At 36.9% G+C, this 20,993-nt stretch overlaps 1 protein-coding gene across 11 annotated transcripts in view; it reads right to left on the bottom strand.

Annotated features, from left to right (window-relative positions):
- The window catches only part of DAAM1 (dishevelled associated activator of morphogenesis 1), a 202,787-nt gene that overhangs the window by 175,022 nt on the left and 6,772 nt on the right, over positions 1-20,993 (bottom strand). For 3 of the 11 annotated variants that reach the window (XM_072629338.1, XM_072629342.1, XM_072629346.1), the window contains exon 2: positions 6,653-6,791. The exons of 6 other annotated variants lie outside the window; for them this stretch is intronic. The gene's annotated coding sequence lies outside the window, so the exon portion shown is untranslated. Of the gene's footprint in view, positions 1-6,628; positions 6,792-20,993 lie in introns of all 11 variants that reach the window. 2 more of the 11 variants (XM_072629343.1, XM_072629340.1) reach the window with 1 other exon arrangement.

Below are 20,993 nucleotides of genomic sequence, written 5' to 3'. Positions count from 1 at the left end.
ACAGTCACTTGTTTGAAAAAGAGCTGGGGGGTCTTAGTATAATAGAGAAATCAATAAAATTAATAGGCTACACTAAGTGATGTAGCTTCTAGGAACATGGCAATAGTCCCTCTGCACTCTTCTCTATCCAGCTTGTTCAACATCTCCATCAGTGGCTTTAAACGTGATTGTGGTCCAGTAATGTGACCAGAACCAGATTTCAATATAACTGGGAAATATTTACCAAAAATAAATAAAAACACCAAGAACATTGGTAATGTTGATATAAAGTTAACAACGTCAATATGCAGCCCACAGGGTATCATTTAGTGGTCCATTTCTGCTTGATTTTGGTATCACTGAATTGGACTACAAGATACACGGAGATCCCTTCCACCTCTAACATTCCGAGATATTTGTGAGGCTAAATACATTTTCCAGGGCAGCTAAGTGGCGCAATGGATAGCACACCAGAATTGGAGTCAAGAAGACCCAAGTTCAAATGTGACCTCAGACAGCTTAACAGCTGTGTGACCCTGGGAGAGTCACTTAGCCCTGTTTACCTCAGTCTCCTCATCTGTAAAATGAACAGGAGAAGGAAATGGCAAAACACTCCAGTATCTATGCCAAGAAAACCCCAAAATGGGGTTACAAAGAGTCAGACAACTGAAAAACAGCTGAATGACAACAAAAATACATTTTCTACCACAGGATATAAAATACAGGAGAAGTTTCTAGAACTCTACCAAGAGCAGAAAATATGTCAAATGAGTATTCTAATAAATCTTAAAGAACCCAAACTGTTCAATGGTGACACTAGAGGAGGAAGCCAGCACTTTAAAATGATGCATTAGAGCTTTTTGACTTTTTCCTTCCCCTTGCAAAGAGACTAATCAGAGGCTGAACAGTAACACAAAGCAATGACATAGGCAGACCAGGTCCAACTCCCAGGCTCAGCAGGCAGCTACTTAACCTATCTGAAATGTTCAGCAATAACTGGGGATAATTTTCTTCTATTGCACAGGAAGATGCAGCTGGGAAGGAAGCTGTTGACCAGTGGGCAGGGACCCTTCCAGGAACATTTTCAGGCCCCTCCTCCTCAACTCCCCAATCACAAAAGCCCCAGTTATCCCAAGCTCAGGAACACCAGATACAAACATTAGCATCCTGTGCATGAGGCAGTTAAGGAACAACACAGAGAGAGCGTGGATTGTTGCTGTATCGCCAGCTGCCTGGAGCCAGCTGACCAGCATCCAGCTATAGTCTTTCAAATACTGACTGAACAGACCTTGATTCAGCTCTAAAGTTACAATCCAGTGAGCCACAAGGCTGAAGAAACACCAAGAGAAGGATTTTGGAAGAGATCTAGGGACATAAATTGAACATGTGGCAATACAGAACAGAAGGTGGAATTTTCATAGTATGAAGGCAAGACCTTAGCCAAATATAAAAACAAATAGTGAGAAACTCTCCAACCGCAGCAGCTGGAAAAGTCTCCTCCAAGAGATGACAACAATGAAAATTAAAATTCAACAAATTCTCATTAAGTGGTTATTATGCATCAAACATAGGGCTCTAGGCATGAGGGGGAGAGATGAAGATAAGTAAGACATGCTCCCTTAACTCATGGAACTTAATTTTGTGTGTGTGTGTGTGTGTGTGTGTGTGTGTGTGTGTAGAAATGGGGACCCATCCACAAAGAAATATAAACCCTAATATAAGTTAGATCCTAAGAACCTCAGAGGTATAAGGTCTTGTGAAGGGTGGGTAGAAAAGGAACAGTTAACAGATGAGAAATGAAGCTTTTCTAGGTAAATACTAAAAAGGTAAACTCTTGTTCTTTCCACACATGATACTGGACTCCAGGCTGTTACATGAACAAGACCATCTGTCTCTTGGCTCCATGCATTTTCTCTAGCTCTGTCCTCCAAGCCTGGAATGTTCTCCTTCCTCTATTCTAACTACCGACTTCCCTGGGTTTCTTTAAGTCCCAACCAAAAAAAACTGCCTTTTATTGGACACCTTCCCTAACCTCTAGTAATTCCAATGCTTTCCCTCTTTTAATTATTTCCTATTTATCCTGTATATAGCTACCCTTTGTATATATTTGTTTGTGTGTAGTCTCCCCCATTAGATTATAAACTCCTTGAGAGCAGGGATTGTCTTTTGCCCCTTTATTTCCAGCACCAGTGTTTATTGATTGGTTGATAGGCAAAGTTGGGAACATACTAAGCCAAGAAATAATTTTAATAACAAGAATGGTGGTCATTACCTCCTCCCTTTTCTATTTACCACTCAGATCCCAAAGGTAAATTATCTTTTAGTATTCTGGAAAGAAACTGCCATCCAAGCCAAGAATTAATAATATAAAGAAATCTCAAACTCAGGACTATTTCCCTAAAGTAGATCCAGTGTTGGTGACATGCTTTGACAACTAAAAGTACTAGATAGGCAAAATCTTGTCATTAAACCTCTCAATTCATTCCTTTTTATTTGTTTCTTAAAGACTTCTTTTTTCTTTATGGCAACTTTTTTTGCCCTTCCAGGTGACAAACATAAAGGATGTTAAAACTCTGAATCCAAAGAAATTTCTTTAGATATATTCACAGGGTCCTGTTCTTATCGTATCTTTATTACCCTTAAAGTTAATTCTCCATTATTAAATTGGAGAAGGACAGTACAAGGAAAAGGCAAGGAACCACCCAAACTCAAAATTAGTGAGTTAAATCTCATTACTAGACCTGTTGAAAATTTTGGTTGTAATAAATAAATAGAATAAAAAGGTAGCACCTAGTAACTAAAATACAATGTTCTTTTTGCATCTATAAATCAGAAAATAATAAACCATCTTTCATCCAATAGAAACAAAGCTGAATTTGCAGTCAGAGGCCTTGGGGTCAAATGCTGGCTGGTTCACCCCGCCTACTACCATAAGCAAGTTACAACCTCTCTGGGTCTCAGTTTCTTAATCCATAAAATGAGGTTAGATTATATGACTTCTAAGGTCTACCTCAAGCTCTAAAATTATGATCATGAGAGACATTTACTGAGAAGACAGTCAAAAGATACTGATATTGCTGGCAAGAAAAATAAAGCAACCTAAAAGACATTTTAAGCAAATTTCACCCCTTTGCTTAGTTAAGTCAATTACACCAAAGTTTTGAAACATGGAAAAAAAAATAAACAGTCCCACTTCTCTTACAAAGGCTTGCATATAAGCCATGCAGTTCTAGCTTTCCTGCGTCAACTACATTCCCAATCTGAATACATAAACTGGCATAAAGATACCCTAAACATCAAAGTGTACTTCTCAATGAGGGATGACTTTGGGAAGATCCCAGTGAGGCTGAAGTTGCCAAACCAGAATAAAATTTAGCTTAAGTATCATGCTCAGCAGACACCTTGACACCATATTGATTTAATAATGCTGATAAAGTACCATTGCAGAGGACTAATCACAGATGTTTCTGGTAGACTATAGTTCCCAGGAGAGGAGACCAAGAACTTCCTGAACTTAGGACAAATTGAGGCATGCTACAAACATAACTTAAGTTACAGCTCTAGTAAAAGAAAGACAAAAATGTACGAATATTTTTGTACAATTATATCAGTTACCAAGGGAGGTTGGATATGGATAGGAGGAATGGATAGTGATAGTACAAAAACAGAGACATATACTGAGAAACAGACACACACAGAAAAAGACACAAAGACACACACACACACACACACACACACACACACTCCACATAGAAAGGAATATCAATGAAATTTTAAAAAACTATACAAGAGAGCAAAAAAGGAAGTTAGGAAAGGGACACAAATAAGCATGGTGGTTTTGGGTAAAATTTAATATAAACTTAAAGAATTGTATGTAATAAAAGTTCAGAGCTGAGTTTCTTTTTCTTTTACATAGTGAAGTGCTCATTTGTTGATTTTTTGAAAAAGTTAATAATAAAGACAATTTTTAAAAAGGAAGGGCAATTTGGGAGCAGCTTGGTGACTCAATAAATAGAGCACCAGCCTTGGAGTCAGGAGGACCTGAGTTCAAATTCTACCTCAGACACTTAGCTGTGTAACCCTGGGCAAATCACCCGACCCCAATTGGCCAAAAAATTAAGAATTAAAAAAAGAAGGGTAACTTGCTCCTAACATTCAGGCCACCTTTGTACCTCAAAATTAGTGAAGAAATGCTATAGATAAAAAAAAAAATCAAAAAAAATAGAAATTTCACCCATCCCTATAGTCATTTATCTAAGAATGGAAGTAGATTTCTCTTAAAATTACAAGCTTCTCGTTACACAAAGATATGATCTTCTTACAGTCACATAAGATCTATTAACAGATCCATTTTGTCCTATGAACAGCAGTATGATGTATGAGACAGATCACTAAATGCAGGTGGGGGAAAAGGGAGCATTATGTTCAAGTCCTGACTCCTTCATAAATTGTGCAAACTTGGCCCAGAGGTTCAGCTTACTAATTTTATAGTAAAGATGACCTTAAGTCACGTACAACTCTACAATGCTATGATTTTTAGGTCTGACTGTATGAAATAGTGTTGAATACCATCCTTCCACAAAAATAATTTTCACCTCCAGTCATTTCTCCCATCTAAAAACTTTTGCGTTCATAAACTAGCTAACATTGCCTACTCCCCTATTTTACATGTACTTTGTATTTTCTTCTGAAAAGGAAGAGTTCATGCTTTAAGGAGAAGGTAAATGTGAAGACCATTAAAGTCCCTTTCATATTAAGGCTCCCTCACCCTGCTCCCTGTACCTCATACTGTTGAATCCAGTGACACTGGTCTCTGCTGTTCCTCATACATGATACTCCAGCTCTCTGCTCCAAGTGTTTTTACTGGTTGTCCCCCCATGTAACTGTCTCCCTCATTTCCATCTCCTGGTTCTTTCAATTCTCAGATAAAGTCCACTTTGTACAAGAAGACACTCCCAAGACCCCTTAATGCTAGTGTCTTTCCTATTGAGAATCTCCAATTTGTCCCATAGTTTGTTTGTCCAAGTAATTATATGTCTCCCTACTAAACAGTAAACTCCCTAAAAGCAGGGGCTGCCTTTTGCCTTTCTTTGTATCTCCAGTGCTTAGCACAGTGCCTCACACATAACAGATACTTAATAAATGCTGACTGGCTAACTAAATCAAGTCAACCATTTATTTATTTATTGACTTACTAGCATTTTTTTTTTTTGGCTGTCTCATATTGAACTTGTAATCCACTAAAACTCCCGGATCTTTTTTGCACACAAATTGCTGTCTAGCCACAACTCTGTCTTGTACTTGGAGATGATTTTTTTTGAACCTGAGCAAATTTTTCCCCATCAAAATCCTCTTAAAGTCTACAGATTCTCGAGCCTAGAGGCTGGCAAACTACAACCAGTGGGCCAGATCCCTTCCCACTTCCTGTTTGACCAATGAGCCAAATAAAGTTTTATCATATTTTAAAATGTAAAAAAAAAAATATATATTCTTAACTCTTGGGCTGTACAAAGAAAAGGGGGTTGGAAGTGGCCCCCAGGCTATAGCTTGCTGACCTTTGCTCTAGATTAGAAATACCTTTTTGGATACTGTCTCTCTAGCATCCAGTGATAGCTATGCCTCCCACAATTTTTGTCACTTGCAAATATGATAAGCATCCCATCTATGCCTTTATTTAGAAAAAAAAAATTGAAAAAGATGCTGAACTGCACAGAGCTAAACATAGATATTCTGGCTCTTGATGTCACTACTTCCTCCCCTAACGATGTCTTCAAATGATCCACTGTAATACCCCTGGTATCAGTCAGACTCAATGGTCTACAGCTTGCCTATTCTTTCCTTCCCTTTTTTGAAAAAAACAAGAATCAAAGCAACATTTACCCTTCCTCCAGCTCTACAGTGCCTCTTCTATTCTCTATAATCTCTCAGATATCCCTGGCAGTGGCTTCACCGTCACATCTGTCTGTTACCTTAGTACCTAAGAAACCCTAGACCAGGCAACTTGAATTCGTTAAGGGCCCTCAGGTACTCTTACCACTTCCTTATTTATCTTAGGTATCAACTTCAGGTTACCATTTTTATTCTGTTATTTCCAGTACATATTTATATGTTTATTTATAAATTATAAATATATATAACATATTATAACATATATTTAGATATATTATATAATAACAAATAAATTAAAAATGTATTTATAAATTATAAATAAAAAAATGATCAGCCAAACTCAACAATTTCTCCATGTAATTAATGATTCTGAAACAGCTCCCACTCCCAAAAGATTTTAGTAGAAACCTATCAGTCTAGGCTAAATGCAACAGAACTTCTAATCAACAACCCTACAGCCATCTGCAATAGTCAAAAGAATCATGGTCTAACAATTTCACACCACCATCAAATTAACCACTATTATATTTCTATATCACTATCCTAGTGATCTTGCATTAAATAAAGACAGACTTCAAAGAGTCATGTAATAATAGTTAGCATTTATATGGCATCTATACGAAAAAAACTTCAAAGGTTTTCAAAGTATTGTATCCACACCATCTCATTTATACCTCACTATAAGCCTGGGAGGTGGGTACTGCTGTTATCCACATTTTGCAGACAAGGAAAATGAAACCACAGAAATAACGTGATTTACCCAAGGTCACCAGCTAGTAAGCACCTGAGGCAGGATTTGAATTCCAGTCTTCTTGACTCCAAGTCCAACAGTCTAGCTGCTTCATAGATTACAGTTCTTTTTGACTTCAGTCAGCACTAGATCCTGACAGCTTTCCAGTTCTCGATCAATTGGCAATATTTGCCTAAGAAAGATCAAAAATCATAAATCATATCTAAGGGAGATAAGAGGCAACTAGGTGGCACAGTGGATAGAGCTCTGGATCTGGACTAAGGAAGACCTGAGTGCAAATCTGGCCTCAGACACTTATTAGCTGTGTGATCCTGGGCAAATTACTTAACCCTGTTTGCCTCAGTTTTCTCATCTGTAAAATGAACTGGAGAAGGAAATGGCAAACAACTCTAGTAGTTTTCCCAAGCAAATCATAAAAGGGGTCACAGAGTTGAACACAAGTGAAAAACCACTAAACACAAACAAAAGGGAGATAATGTTATTGGGAGAGGGGAGACAGAAAGGAAGAACCTCAATTTAATCAGAAAACTTTTAAAAAGTCATACTCACATGAAAAACATGTGAAAGGTGATGAGGTTGGGAGAAGGGGGAAGAATCACCCAAATGGCTCAAAGGAGACAGGAGGATATTCCACTAGTTGTGAAGGGAAAAAAAGATGACTAAAGTTTTTTTTCCTAAATCACCACCTAAGTCAGTTGTTGTCCTTTGCTCTCAAAGAGGACCAAAATGACACCACTATGTTGGTGTCAAGGTACAGGGTGTCCAACTATGGCTGATCAGACCAATACAAGCTTGGAAGGTTCTACAACAGGTCAGACACGAATAGTCCATACAGGTAAAAATGGTAAAATGGAAAGGGTGATATCTTTTGACTTGCACATAATTGTGTACATGAGGCAGAATTGTACTAGGTCATTAGCTTCAATCTCTACTCCAGATACTTCAAAGTCCAGTGGCAAGAAAAAAGACAAGATGACTGGCGATGGCTAAGAACACAGTGAATGACCTTGGCATCTTCGATCTCTAACCGAGCTCTAAGTGCTCCATGGTGTCTCCTCCTGTCACCTTCATGCCCCCCATAGGAAGAAATTATGCACATCCATCCATTCTGGCTGGGCAAGTCCATGTGCATGGGGTAGACACCTCTCTAACTCACCAATGGGTGTGAAACTCCTTGGTTACCTTAAATCTGGTTTAGACCATCTGCCAAAATGGTTTACCTGGGTATGGCTGCTGCACATACTACAACTTCTTGGAGCCACAGATGAGAGTTGGGTGGCAAGTGGAATGGTTTGGGCTAGCCTTCACACCAGAGGTTCTAGTCTTCCCTGACACCCTCACACCTCAGTAGAGGACATGTAATACAACTCAGTAGTCTTCTGCTTAAGGCATCACTACACCATGGTCAAGAAAGAAAGAAAAGCATAGCAAGCAATCTAGCCCAACCCCTCTCTCATAAGGAAGAGAGGAGGAACTTGGAAAAGGAACCTGCCTTAAGGGAAAAAGTGGGAGAAGACAAGTCACTCTGGGTACAGGAGGTTGAAGAAAATTAAGAACGCTCAGCTCATGTAGCAGGATTCTAGTGCACCAGGGTTGGAGTTAAGAAAACCAGAATTCAAATCTGGCCTCAGATACTTCTTAGATATATGATCCCAAGCAAGTCATTTATCCTCTGCCTCAGTTTTCTCATGTGTAAAATGGGGAGAGTCACTTAATCTCCTTGAACAACAGTTTTCTTATCTAGAGCAGAAATCAGACCTCATTTTCTTCATTTGTAAAAAGTGAAGGAATTCAGCTACATGATCTCTGAGGCCTCTTCCAACTCTATGATCCTACTTTAATATTCTCCTTTTTACAGGATGAGGAGCCAGAGAGGTTTAGTAACTTGATAAAGTTCCCTAGCTCTGGGAGCCAACAAGAAGGCTTTCTTCCTCTGATTTGCAAAAGGTATGTTGCCCTAAGTGAAAAACCACTCCTTATTTCTTCGAATTTCAATAATAATAATAAGCTCTAAACTTTAACATGTATACCTCTGGAACAGAAAACTTTTTAAACAGTTTGATACTATAGGAGAGCTTGTCCTAGAACAACAGAAGCTTCTTTGTCTCAGGTGCAACTCGAGTTAGATTTTGCATTCATCTATCTGCTTAATTCAGGATTTAAAAGTGTTGCTTCAGTAGAACAAAATCAGGAAAAAAAATTATTAATTTTTAGAATCTTCCTAAACCTTAGAAAATGCATTTATATATACTTTTTAAGATTATAATTTCAACATACAAATTCTCAGGTAAATATTATGTGCCAGCTTTTTTAAAAGTTTCTTGAAGTATTTATTCATTTAAGAACAGATTTTTGTAAAGCCTTTTGATTTCATAGAAATTATTGTTCACTACACAGAACATCCCTTAAACTTCCATAATAAAAGTCAATAGGGTAGAGATATAAACAAGAGAATTAATATTTACATATTTCAAGAACATATTTTTAATTATGTCTAAATGAGAACTAATTCTTTGCTATTAAGAAAAAAACCTGGACATTAATTTTTAGGCCCCAAACATAATATGTAGCCTGCTTCCCCTTTTTTCTTTTTCACATTATAGTTATTCCTGCAAATTTAGCTATTGGAAGCCTTGCAGACTTATGGTAAACCCTGTGGTCCATTTCACACCTTCCTCTAGAAGGTACAGTGACTATCCTTGGATCTCGATGCAAAAAACATTTTCTTTGGTATTTTGTTTTACCTCTTAAACCAATTTTACAATGAGTCACATCATTCTCAGATTTGAATGACTCCTAGGAGTAGGTATTTATTCATGGAGGACTAGGGGAGAATCAATTAATTAAAATGTCTTTTAGCCCAAATGACTTATCGTCTTTCCCAATGTATCTACCTTACTTCTTGCCAGAAGTTATAGAACAGAATTCTATTATGACATTCTTGGTCAATAAAAAGAGCTGATATATATATATAAGATTTGCAAAGCATTCATCTCATATGAACCACATGACAAAAGGGGGTGGTGGTGGATATTCAGGTATCATGATCACTTTACAAGTGGGGAAACTGAAGCTAACACCTTAAGTAACTTGTCCATGGTCATAGAGAGCCAAGATGGAAATCCGTGCTTTACCTGATTCCAAGTCAAGCACTCTATCCACCATGGAGCACTATGTTTATTAACTAATTCTGATATGTATTTGATTATATCCTCTAATGTAATAAGGTATAGTAAAATCCCCCCAAAACAATTTATGAGGCAGATGTTAATCTGAGCTTACAAATACAACATTATCATAATATAAAAGGGTTTCATTGTCTAGAATTTCCTTTAAAAAAAATTAGGAAACAGCAGGAACCAAGAAGGAAGCATTGACATCTAATGGGGTAAATTTCTTTCTCCCCATCCCCACCCACAGGACAAAAGAGAAACCCTTTATCCCAAACAGAGTTGGGCTGACATACCCCCAAGGTTCCTGAGCCATTAAGCCTTCCTCCCAGATCTGCCTTTCCAACCTACTACAACTCTCCACTCATCTGAACAAGCACCAGGTCCTAGAATTCTTAATTACAATTCTACTAAGAACTACAGTTTTTAGAACTACACCCTAAATAATCTGAACAAAGGTACGATCAAATAGAGAAGTGCTTATAATGATAAATGGATTTCCTTCAAAATATTCTGGGAATGTAACATTCTGTTCTAATAGAATTAAAGATGCATCTGCTTAAGGAGGGTGAAAAAACTGCATATACTTCCTGAGGTAATATTTAAACAAGAACTTCTTTGGCGAGCAACTTATGTCTACATTTCACACTTTATTTTAAGCACTTTATAATACTATTTGGCTAACAAAAAATGAAGAAAAAATTGGCAAATATGATTTACTGTTCTGACTACTGTAACAGCCTAAGGGAAATTAGGAGTAGGCTATGCTTTTAAACATATTGGAAAAGAAGCTTTATGTATATACTGTTTTGATAACATTTTCACAAAAATACATAATGGATATCACATATTCCTTTCTCACATAAACTACTCATAAATTTCTGCATCTCTACACCTTAAAATATTTGGAGTATTACACCCCCTCATCCTCCCAAGTATAAGTACGATTGAAGGGAAATAGTGAATATCATTAACTTCCCACTCAATATTTTTTGTCCTTTCAGAAAATTCATTGTTACAATAATTTTGGGGATTTATGGGATGTCGTATAAAAAGCCAGATTGCAATAATTCAAGAATTTCTGCTCCTGACACTTATTCTGGCTTACAGTGGACCAGATTTGGCCTATGAGTCTTAGTTTGCTAAACCCTACTCTAAATCATTCTAATGAAGTTTCTTAATTTGTTTTATTATACTTACTAAAGATATCATCACATGTGAAATATAAGACAGGGTATGGGGAGTGGGGTGGCGCTTGAATTCCACATTGGTCACTTGCTAATTATGTGACTAATTTCTTCCAGTTCTCAGTTTCCTCATCTGCAAAATGGGGATGGCATATAGAAGAGTTGGACTAAATGACTTTTCCCTAAGGTCCTTTCCAACTCTGATTTCACAGATTTCACAAAAGATTAAATCACAGGACATTAATCATTTTCAAAGAGATCTAGAATTTTCAATGAATTTGGAATGATCTTTAATTATTTCTATTTTTTCCTACAGTTAGGAAAAACTATGTAAAACACACTTAAGTTTCAACTGGTTCAAAATCAACCAATAATTCATGAATGGATATTTATCAAATGGATCCAAGTGGTTTATCATAACATGATTTTATCCATCAACAGATTTTAATGGTAATTAAAGGTGAAAATGGGATAAATCTCTAAATCTATTGCATTCATTATTTTCCCCAAATGAGGAACCATAAGAAATGAGCTCCCAATTTTAACAGGATCATAGGATCAAAGATTTATTTAATCAATTATAAGGGATCTTAAAAGATAAAGAAATAATAACAGGAGGCAGCTATGTGGTACAGTGGATACAGTATTGGCCCTGGAGTCAGGAAGATTCAAGTTCAAATCTGGCCTCAGACACGTGACACTTACTAGCTGTGTGACTCTGGGCAAGTCACTTAATCCTGACCGCCCCAAAAAAAGAAATAAGATCACAAAGATTAAATGTGTACCTAAGGTCACAAAGATAGTTAAGTGGCAAAGTAGGAATTAAAATCCACTTCTACTGACTCTAAATTCAAAGTGGGAAACTACATATCTATACACACATACATACACATACATATGTATACACATATGCATATATATGTGGGCAAGCACATATCCGCACATATGCATATACACACGTGTATACATATACACATGTGTGTGCATGTCTGCATGCGTACATGTGTCTATATGTACACATACGCATATTTATATGCACATGGACATATGTACAGGTTGCATGTCTATATTCATATATATGTTTCTTATTAGTACTTTTAAATTAAGGGATCTTATCTAGCACCACATAGTTATTTTACTTTGGAAAAAAAAAAAAGGAAAACTGAATATTCATCAAGATACATAGCTGAAACTACCTTAACTACACACAATGTGTTTCACTAATTACTTAATTCATTTTTTAAACTTATAACACTCATGTTAACTTTTTCTTAAAATAAAGGAAATCTTCAAGACCTGATTGTCAGACTTTCAGAGTGTGGATTCACACTCAAGATCAGCCAAGTCTATAAATCAGAGCTTGACTTATTGCTTTAATTATTCTCTAGACTTAAGGTAATGAAAGAAATGCTAATAATGCAGATTGGCCTTTACAACTTGTATTTATACATTCGCCCTCCCCCCCACCCCAGATTGTTAAATATTTTCCAGCACATCTCTGCTTTAGTACTTTCTCACCATTTTTCTTCTCTAGTGTTACAGTGTACAATTAGAGAAACAGAGAACAAAAAAATACATTAAATTTGACAACAGAAAATTATGTGTAACAAGAATATCAATTCCCATTTTTTAGTATTTTGAACAGTAAATAACATATATATGGACATATCACAGTATTCCAACAGTGAAAAAGCAGGAACTGTTGTTTTTTTTTTAAATTAAAGAGGTATAAGGACCTAGATATTTTGCAAAAAAGAAGCAACACTGGTTTCTAATAGTCTAGAGAAGAAGAGGCAAGAGAGGGGAGAGAGGGATGAATGAGGAGAGGGGAGGGAAAGGTAGGGAAAAAAGGGAAGGGGAGATGGAGAGAAAGAAAGAGAGGGAGATTGAGACAAAGGAGGAGGAAAAGGAAAGGAAATAAGCTTGTGATTTGCATTTTTCATCTTTTGTCTCCTTTCTCTTGGATATATCAGGTGCACATATTGTTCTGCTTGAAAATTTTGTCCAATCAAGATCTGAAGACAACCTTTTAGTTCAAGAAAAGGGAATGATTTGACCTTTAGCACCTAAAAACATCTAATATTAGAAAAGATGGGATTTAGGGTTACAAACTGCTGCTTATTAGTTTGACAGTACTCTTTGCATTCCTTTGCTAAGAGAGGCATGATGTATAGATGGAAAACATGAAATAACTTGCCTGTCAAAGTAAATAACCTTTAATTGGTAAGTTCTTATTCATCTATTGCATAATGTGTGTTTTCTTCAGAAACAAACATGCTATCTACAGTAAAAAACCAAGATCTGGGATAATAAAGAAGAAACCCAGGTTTCCGTTTCAGCTATGCCATGACACAGTTGTAAGATCCTGGACAAGTCTCTTAATCTCTTTAGGTCTCAGTTTCCATTTTTTTGTCAAGTGAGAGGGCTGCACCACATGATCTCCACTGGACATTCTAACATTTATTGAACTTATATCAGATGCATGTGAAGTGTGAGTGAATACCATTTTTCATTTATTTAAGCACCTATGTGCCAGACGCTTCTAATGATAAAAGAACAACAAAAAAAAGATGAAAAAAAAAAAAGCAATCTCTGCCTTCAAGGGGTCTACACTCTTTTAGGGGAGAAAATATGACATCTACATTCTAAATCTATGCTATCTGTGGCAGCCATTTCTTTTTGTCTGGGCTGACCAAAGTATTTTCTGGGGTCTTTTGATCTTTTTATTGCATCAACTAATCTACATGGGTTAAACTTCTAGAGCCAGTGTCAATGTCATTTCTGTTGTCCATTCCATTTGGGTTTTCAGTTACTTGCTTAAATAATTCAAGGATAACTCATTCCCACCTTATACCATAGCTTTTTAATTTAATTCTTCTTTGCTTTTTAAACTGATTTCCATCTTAGCTCTGACAAGTCAATAATCTGTCTTTAAAAACAGTTAATTCGAGTACATATCCTACATCAAAAACAAGTCTGTTAAAATACAATCTATTTCATTCTTCATGATTTTATTTAGCACTCACCATGTCCAGTACCTACCAATTCTTTTTTCGGAAAAAGTATTCATGACATAAAGGCATGAGGCTTCTATGCAATCTATGGCTTTGTTCTCTCTCATTTCTTCATTCTTTACCATGCTTTCTCCCTATTCTTACCTTTTCCCATCTTTGTATTTAAGTCAGTAAGTCCCGGAATATTTGATTTGATGAATCTTATACAGTTCTTCATGGAACTTCTCTATCACCAGCAAACAGTTGTTGCATGATTACAATTATTTTCATGGTGGTCTCTTTGCAAACTTTATTGTTAGTCTTATAAAATATGTTGACTAATTAAACTGTGAAATAAGATATCTTGTTGCCTCTCAGTGTAGGATAAACTCTACCTTGCCAATTCCTTTCCTTACCTCTTGAAGGAGCACCTACAAGCCTGTTTACATTAAGCTACCACCTTCCTTCTTCTAGTTTCATTTATTGAAAGTATACGAAAACTGATGTGATTCAGATCCCCCCAGTAACATGCTGGTCACTGGACAAGAATTTCACCTTTAGAGTACCAACAGTCAGTCAGTCAATAAGCATTTATTAAGCATCTACCACATACCAGGCAGTGATCTAAGCACTGAGGACACGGATGGACACACACACACACACACACACACACACACACACACACACACACACACACACACACACACACACACACACACACACACTGAAGTCCCTGGCACCTGAGTTCACAATCTCAAGTTCTCAACAGTCAAACTGAAGTTTAGTGATACTCCAAATATTGTGGGATTCTTAGTAGCCTTTGTCTTTTTGTACAGTGCCTAGCATGGTAGTAGGTGCATAATGTATATTAATTTATTTCTTGCAACTATGTTGTCACTGAAGAAGTAGAAAGGAACTGTACAGGATTGAGTGACATTTTTTTTATTTTTCCTTGTTTCATGTATTCCCTTAAACTCCCAAAAATTAATCCCCAGGTGGCCAGCCTTCTGATGAAATTTAATATGCATTCCCATAAAAAAAAACTGGATGGAGATTCACAGTTTCATATAAAATTCTTTTCTTCTTTGTATATGAAAATGTTTATTGAAGCCATCATAAAAGGAATTTTTAAGTAGTAACAGAAAAAAATACACTGAATCTTAAATAAGATAGGCAAGGAACATAGAAAAGTCATTACCTACCTTGTATTTCCTTTTAGTCTTTACTATATGTAATGGGGGGTAGAGGGAGGAACATACCAGGAGAATAAGTTGAAGGAGGGTAGAAGGCAGGGACAATGGCAATTACAAAATATTCTAATCACTCCAAACTCCATCTACTAAAACCATGGAAAATTCTAACATCCCTCTATCAGTAAATACTTCTATTAAACAGATCATCTAAAATTTTTCATTTAAGGACTAAAGTACTCAGGAAAACTGCTAACTAAATATGAATAAATTACAAATAGAAGGATTAATTTTGCTCCTCATTGTACTCACTCTTATTAAAAAAAAAAAATTAACACATTTTCCTAAGTTATCTTTCCCACCATATTTTCACTAGAAAGCATCTCAAATTATTTTCATCTTGAAATCAGAAATATTCAGGGTTTATGTGCCTATGGCATTTAATGAAACAATTTCAGTGTTGGAAGTGACTTCCAAGATCATTTAGCCAAACTTTTTCATGAATCAGAAACCTCTACAAAATCCAGAACAAGTAGTCACCCAGATTTAATGTAAAGGCAGGGAGGTGGGGTATGTGAAAGACTGCCTTTTCCCCAGGGTATTCAAATTTGGAAGACAAGAACATTTTAATCCTTTATTATCATAAAATCAACTCATTTCAGCATCCAGTTAACAAGAATTTGTTAAAATAGGAATCTACCAGATGGTAAATTTGCAGGCCTGACCCCATCCCCCGCTTCTCCTCCTCAGTTCACTAGCAGAGCTACATTTTCCTTCCTTCCTCCCCATCTCATGGTGTGTCTTCATCATGGAAAGGCATCCCAAGTTCTCCCTCACACTCAATTCAAATGGTCTTTAAAAACTGATGTAAAGGTGCCTATCACAGTGTTTGCTCCAGCAGCAAAAACTGCCAGGTGTACTTCTGATCCACTTTTGGACAGCACTAATACTTCAAAGAGGTTTTCTTTACAAGAAGCTTAGATAATGTATGTTTCTTTGCCTCTCTCACTCCTGTTTCAACCTAATGACTGCCTATTAAGTACCTGAAAATTGTCAGGATGCTGCCCAATCACATCTCCTCTGAAAGCCATCCCTAGTCTCTTATGCCATAATGCATAAGCTCAAGGCCTTTCACCAACCTGGGCACCTTTATTTGGATGCTCTCTAGACTTTCAATGGACTTCCTAAAGTAGGGCACGCAGAATTGAATACTATCCAAATGTGGTTTGATCCGAGGACAGTACTGTTACACTGTTGTTTCCTGTATCATATACACTCCCCCACCCCATTCCCCCACTACCATGTCTGGCTGCTAAAACAATGCTGCATAGTGGCTAGGGCTAGGGGGGCCAGCTATAGACTTGGGTTCAGGTTCCACTGACTATGTGTCTCTGGGAAGTCCGTTAACTTCTCAGTACCCCATGGCAACTCTCTGGGATTAGAAATTGTAGGGGAGGTGCCTGAATTGTTAAAGGGAGTTCCTTCCTCATAGGAAGTTCCCTATATCAATGAAGTCACAAGTCTAGTAATGAGAGGGGGAAAAAAAATCTCAATGCTGACTCATGTTCAGCTTACTAACTATTAAACTACCCAACTCTTGTTTGGATGAAATTCCAACCAACCACACCATCTCCATTTTGTACCTGGAAAGTTGATTTTTAAAAACTCACTTGTAAGAGTTTGCTTTTATTTCTACTATGTTTCATTTTATTAAATTTGGTCCTCTGCTCTAGCTGAATATTGCTTTTTGGATCCTGACACATTTAACACGTTAATAACTCTTCCTTGGAGTTCTGTGTCCTCTACAAATCTGATAAATATAACATTCGTGTCATCTGAGTCATAACAGAAATTTTAAACAAGACAAAAAGGACTGCTGGCTGTAGAGATTAAAGTCTCAATCAGCAAGGACAGCCACAAGAAGGAAGACAAGATATTAGTATCTTTATATGTCAAGCATGTTTTCAGTTAAAGAGATTCCTGGGCTGTGGAGACAGTATAAACAATAACAACCCAGAGGGAACCAAGTGATAAGATACAAGTGTAACCTAAGAACTCGCTCTCCATACTTTTCTAACTTATTCCACATGGAGAACTTGGAGAATTCTAATATAAGAAGTTCTCTCTATGCCACAATAGGCTCCTCTTTCGTAAACTAAAAGGCAAAGGCGGAGTTACGTTTTTAAATGTATGCTTGGTATTCAGAGGTGTGCAAATGTGAATCCTAGCAGTCTACATTGTCTCACTAGGCTATGTGAAAGTAATGAAAAACTCACAATAAAGCAGTTCACTGATACCTTGAGCTGAAATTACATTCTGAGGGTAGAAATGGGTAGAAATGAGGCATGGGAGAAAGGAAACTTCAGCTACAGAAAGGATGCTGAAATGAAATTAGGTCAAACCAAGAGCATATATTGTCTAAAATAAAAGTCAGTCTCCCAATGGGAGTTGGCATAGAAAGGCAGTGGGTACTAACCACAAAGAATTGTTACCTATTCTCCATCCCTGGAGGTCTGTTCCCCATCAAGTGGAGGCTGGATGACCACTTCTCACCGTTAGGGATGTTAAAAAAGAATTTTTCTTCAGCTATGAGTTGGACTAGGCAATCTCTGAAGTAGAGACGAATAAAGGAATTTTTCATCTTTTTAAGACATTAAGACAAACTTAATGGTGGTTGACTACACTTACAGCTACACACTCTGCTCCTCTACCTCCCTCTTTTAGTCCAAAATACAAATTCGTTCTGAACAAGAAGAGAAGTTATATATACAAAGCAAGTACCTCTTCCCACAAAAAGAAGGGGTGATGGGAGAGATACCTGGATGCAAAGTGAGCTGACCTATTCTAGCAAACAAAACAGTATCTTTAGTATCATCCCTAAACTAATCTATCACAAAAATTCAATTAATGGCCACTTGTTAAAAATTCCTTATTTGTTTGCCTTGATAGAATAATTATCACTATTATGGCATGGAACCAACCAATAGTTACTTCTGGCCACTCTTCCTCTCAGCAGGGCTTTCAGGCTGCATTATTTTCCAAATCATTGAACTCACCAAGAGAAATTAAAATGTGGCCAAATCAGATTTTATATCTATTACGTATAAAATACATAATATATATATTTTATATGTATACATATTTATATATAATATAATAAAATATGTCTACTATATAAAAACTAGATTTTATATCTAGTTCAAATCTCTTATTTTACAAATGGAAAAACTGAGGTTCAGAGAGATTAAGAAATTTAATCAAAGTCACACAGGCATGCAAGTAGCAGGTTTATTGCTAAAACCTGCTCCTGATGCCTCTCCATCACTCTATACTTCCTCTAACCTACTTCAAGTTGATTTAAATCACTCTCTTCTGTTGCACAACTTTTTTCAGCTCAGGCTTTTACTTCCTTGCATTTTTCCACAATCACTTTTTAGTCAGATGTCTCTGGATTTGGCACCGAGTTCATGGATTAGTATCTTATCTCAATATCCCCTCTACCAGCCTACCTGGTTTTCTTATCACTTCTCTGCTCTGTTATCAGGTCTCTATTTAAAAAAAAAATTTACTCCCTAAAACAAAAACCACAAAATACAGACACTGAAATGCCATCTTCAGTTTTGATATCCTGTGTACAGCTAACTTATCCATTTGCTATAGACAAATACCATTATCTACACTTAGCATTTCAAGCTCTCTTTTAAGAACTTCCTCTAGGGCCATTGCAATCACTGACATAATTTGGCAGTAATTTTCATTTAGAATAGCAAAACAGAACTCAAAAGTGTTTTTCCCCCAGCTTCTATCATCATTGCTAAATTAGAAGCAACTCCTTCTAATGAAAAAAGAACTAAAACTAAAAGCATGAATGACTGGCATAGAGATTTTGCTGAGTCATTTTTCAGTTGTTTCCAACTCTTCATGACTCCATTTGGGGTTTTCTAGCCAAAGATACTGGGCTGGTTTGCCATTTCCTTCTCCAGTTCATTTTACAGATGAGGAAACTGAGGCAAGCAGGGTTTAGTGACTTGCCCAGGGTCACACAGCTAGGAAGTGTCTGAGGCTGGATTTGAACTCTGTCTTCCCGACTCCAGGCCTGGCACTCTATCCACTGCATCATCTAGATGACATATAGAGTAAGTAATTAATAATGTTTGTTGATAACAAAATTTTAGCAAAGAGAGAGAACCAACACTTTTCCTGACCCAAACTCTACCAGAGAAATTATCCAACTCTCTCCCCTACTGTATCATTAATATCTGCTTATGAAAGCAAACATCTAGCACTTGTCTGACCTCAGGTTAATATGAGGGACCATATTAAAAGCTGGTTCTACTTATTACAACGTTATTGTACTTCTATCATAAGATATCATCTTTTAGATTTCCCATTGCCCCAAATACAAATGAGAGATTTGCACCCAGCAAACTACAACGGTTTCATACAGTTCCCCTCTGGACTGGCTTTAAGGATTTGATCAGTCTGTGTCCAAGGAGAACTCAGGACCCTGGCCTCATTAGCATGGAAGTATGCCAACCAGAATAAGAATCTATCTAAAAAAGGTGGGGCTCAGGGAGTAGGGGGTACTTTCCAGATTAGGGCTAAAAATTGCCTCAGTGGGAGAAGCAACCAGACCACTGAAACCACAGGTGTTTAACAGAAAATGCACAACTCTTTATGAAGAGCACTTTTCATTGCTTTTGAATTTATAAATGAATCCAAAGTATGAGATAACAATTTTTTGTTCCAGAATAGGGTATTGTTAACAATAGCCAAGAGCTTCTAGTGTGATACGTAGATTGTCAAAGTCTCCTTTGCCTCTCCTCATGTTGGATCATTCTAGTAATGATCATTCATCTTTCCCCACAAAGTAAGGGTTCTTAATCTGAAATCTAAGTATTTTATTTTTTTTTAAGTATTGTGACAACTGTATTCCAATATTGGCTTCCTTTGTAATCTTATGCATTTTATTTTATGTATCTGTAATGCACAGGCCCTTCCTGCATATGCTGGGGTGCTTGCTGTTACAGTATCAAAAACATTGTTTTGAAAAAGTGTCAACAGGTTTTTGGAGCAGTTTTTAGGTGACTCAGGGATAGAATTCAAGGCCTGGATTCAGGAAGACCCGGTTTATATGTGGCCTCAGACACTTACTAGTTGTGTGACCCTGGGCAAGTCACTTACCCCTATCTGCTCCAATTTCCTCATCAGTAAAATGAACTGGAGAAGGAAATGGCAAACCACTCCAGTATCTTTGCCAAAAAGCACTGCAAATCACAAAGAGTTGGACGTGACTAAAAGGACTGAACAGTGACAACAGATCTTGCCAGAGTGCCAAAGAGGTCGATGAAACAAAAAAGGGAAGTATCCCTGCCATATAGGAAAGTCTATTCTATGTCCTTTGCACATCTAAGAAAATCCTAAGGAGTATGTTACGTTTTATTCTTTGACCCAGCAATACCACAAGTACGTCTGTCTCCCAAGGTGATCAGAGAAAAAGGACAAAAACCTATATGTTCTAAGATATTTATAGCAGCTCTCTTTGCAGTGGCGAAGAACTAGAAATTGAGGGAATGTCCATCTATTGAGGAATGACTAAACAAGTGATGGTATATGATTGTGATAGAATACTACTGTACTGTGATAATTTGAGAAAGACATGGAAAAGACCTACATGAAATAATTAAAAGTGAAATTAGCAGAACCAAGAGAACAATGTATGCAGCAATATTTTTTGAATAATAATCGTGAACACCCAAGTTATTCTGAGTATTGTAAATACTCAAACTATAAAGGACATATGAAGGAAGACACTGTCCACCTCCAGAGAAAGA

This window comes from Notamacropus eugenii, chromosome 1 (assembly GCF_028372415.1).
Source record: "Notamacropus eugenii isolate mMacEug1 chromosome 1, mMacEug1.pri_v2, whole genome shotgun sequence".
NCBI classification, from domain to species: domain Eukaryota; kingdom Metazoa; phylum Chordata; class Mammalia; order Diprotodontia; family Macropodidae; genus Notamacropus; species Notamacropus eugenii.
Note: the sequence above shows the minus strand (reverse complement) of the source record. Positions and strands in the feature narration are given on the sequence as shown.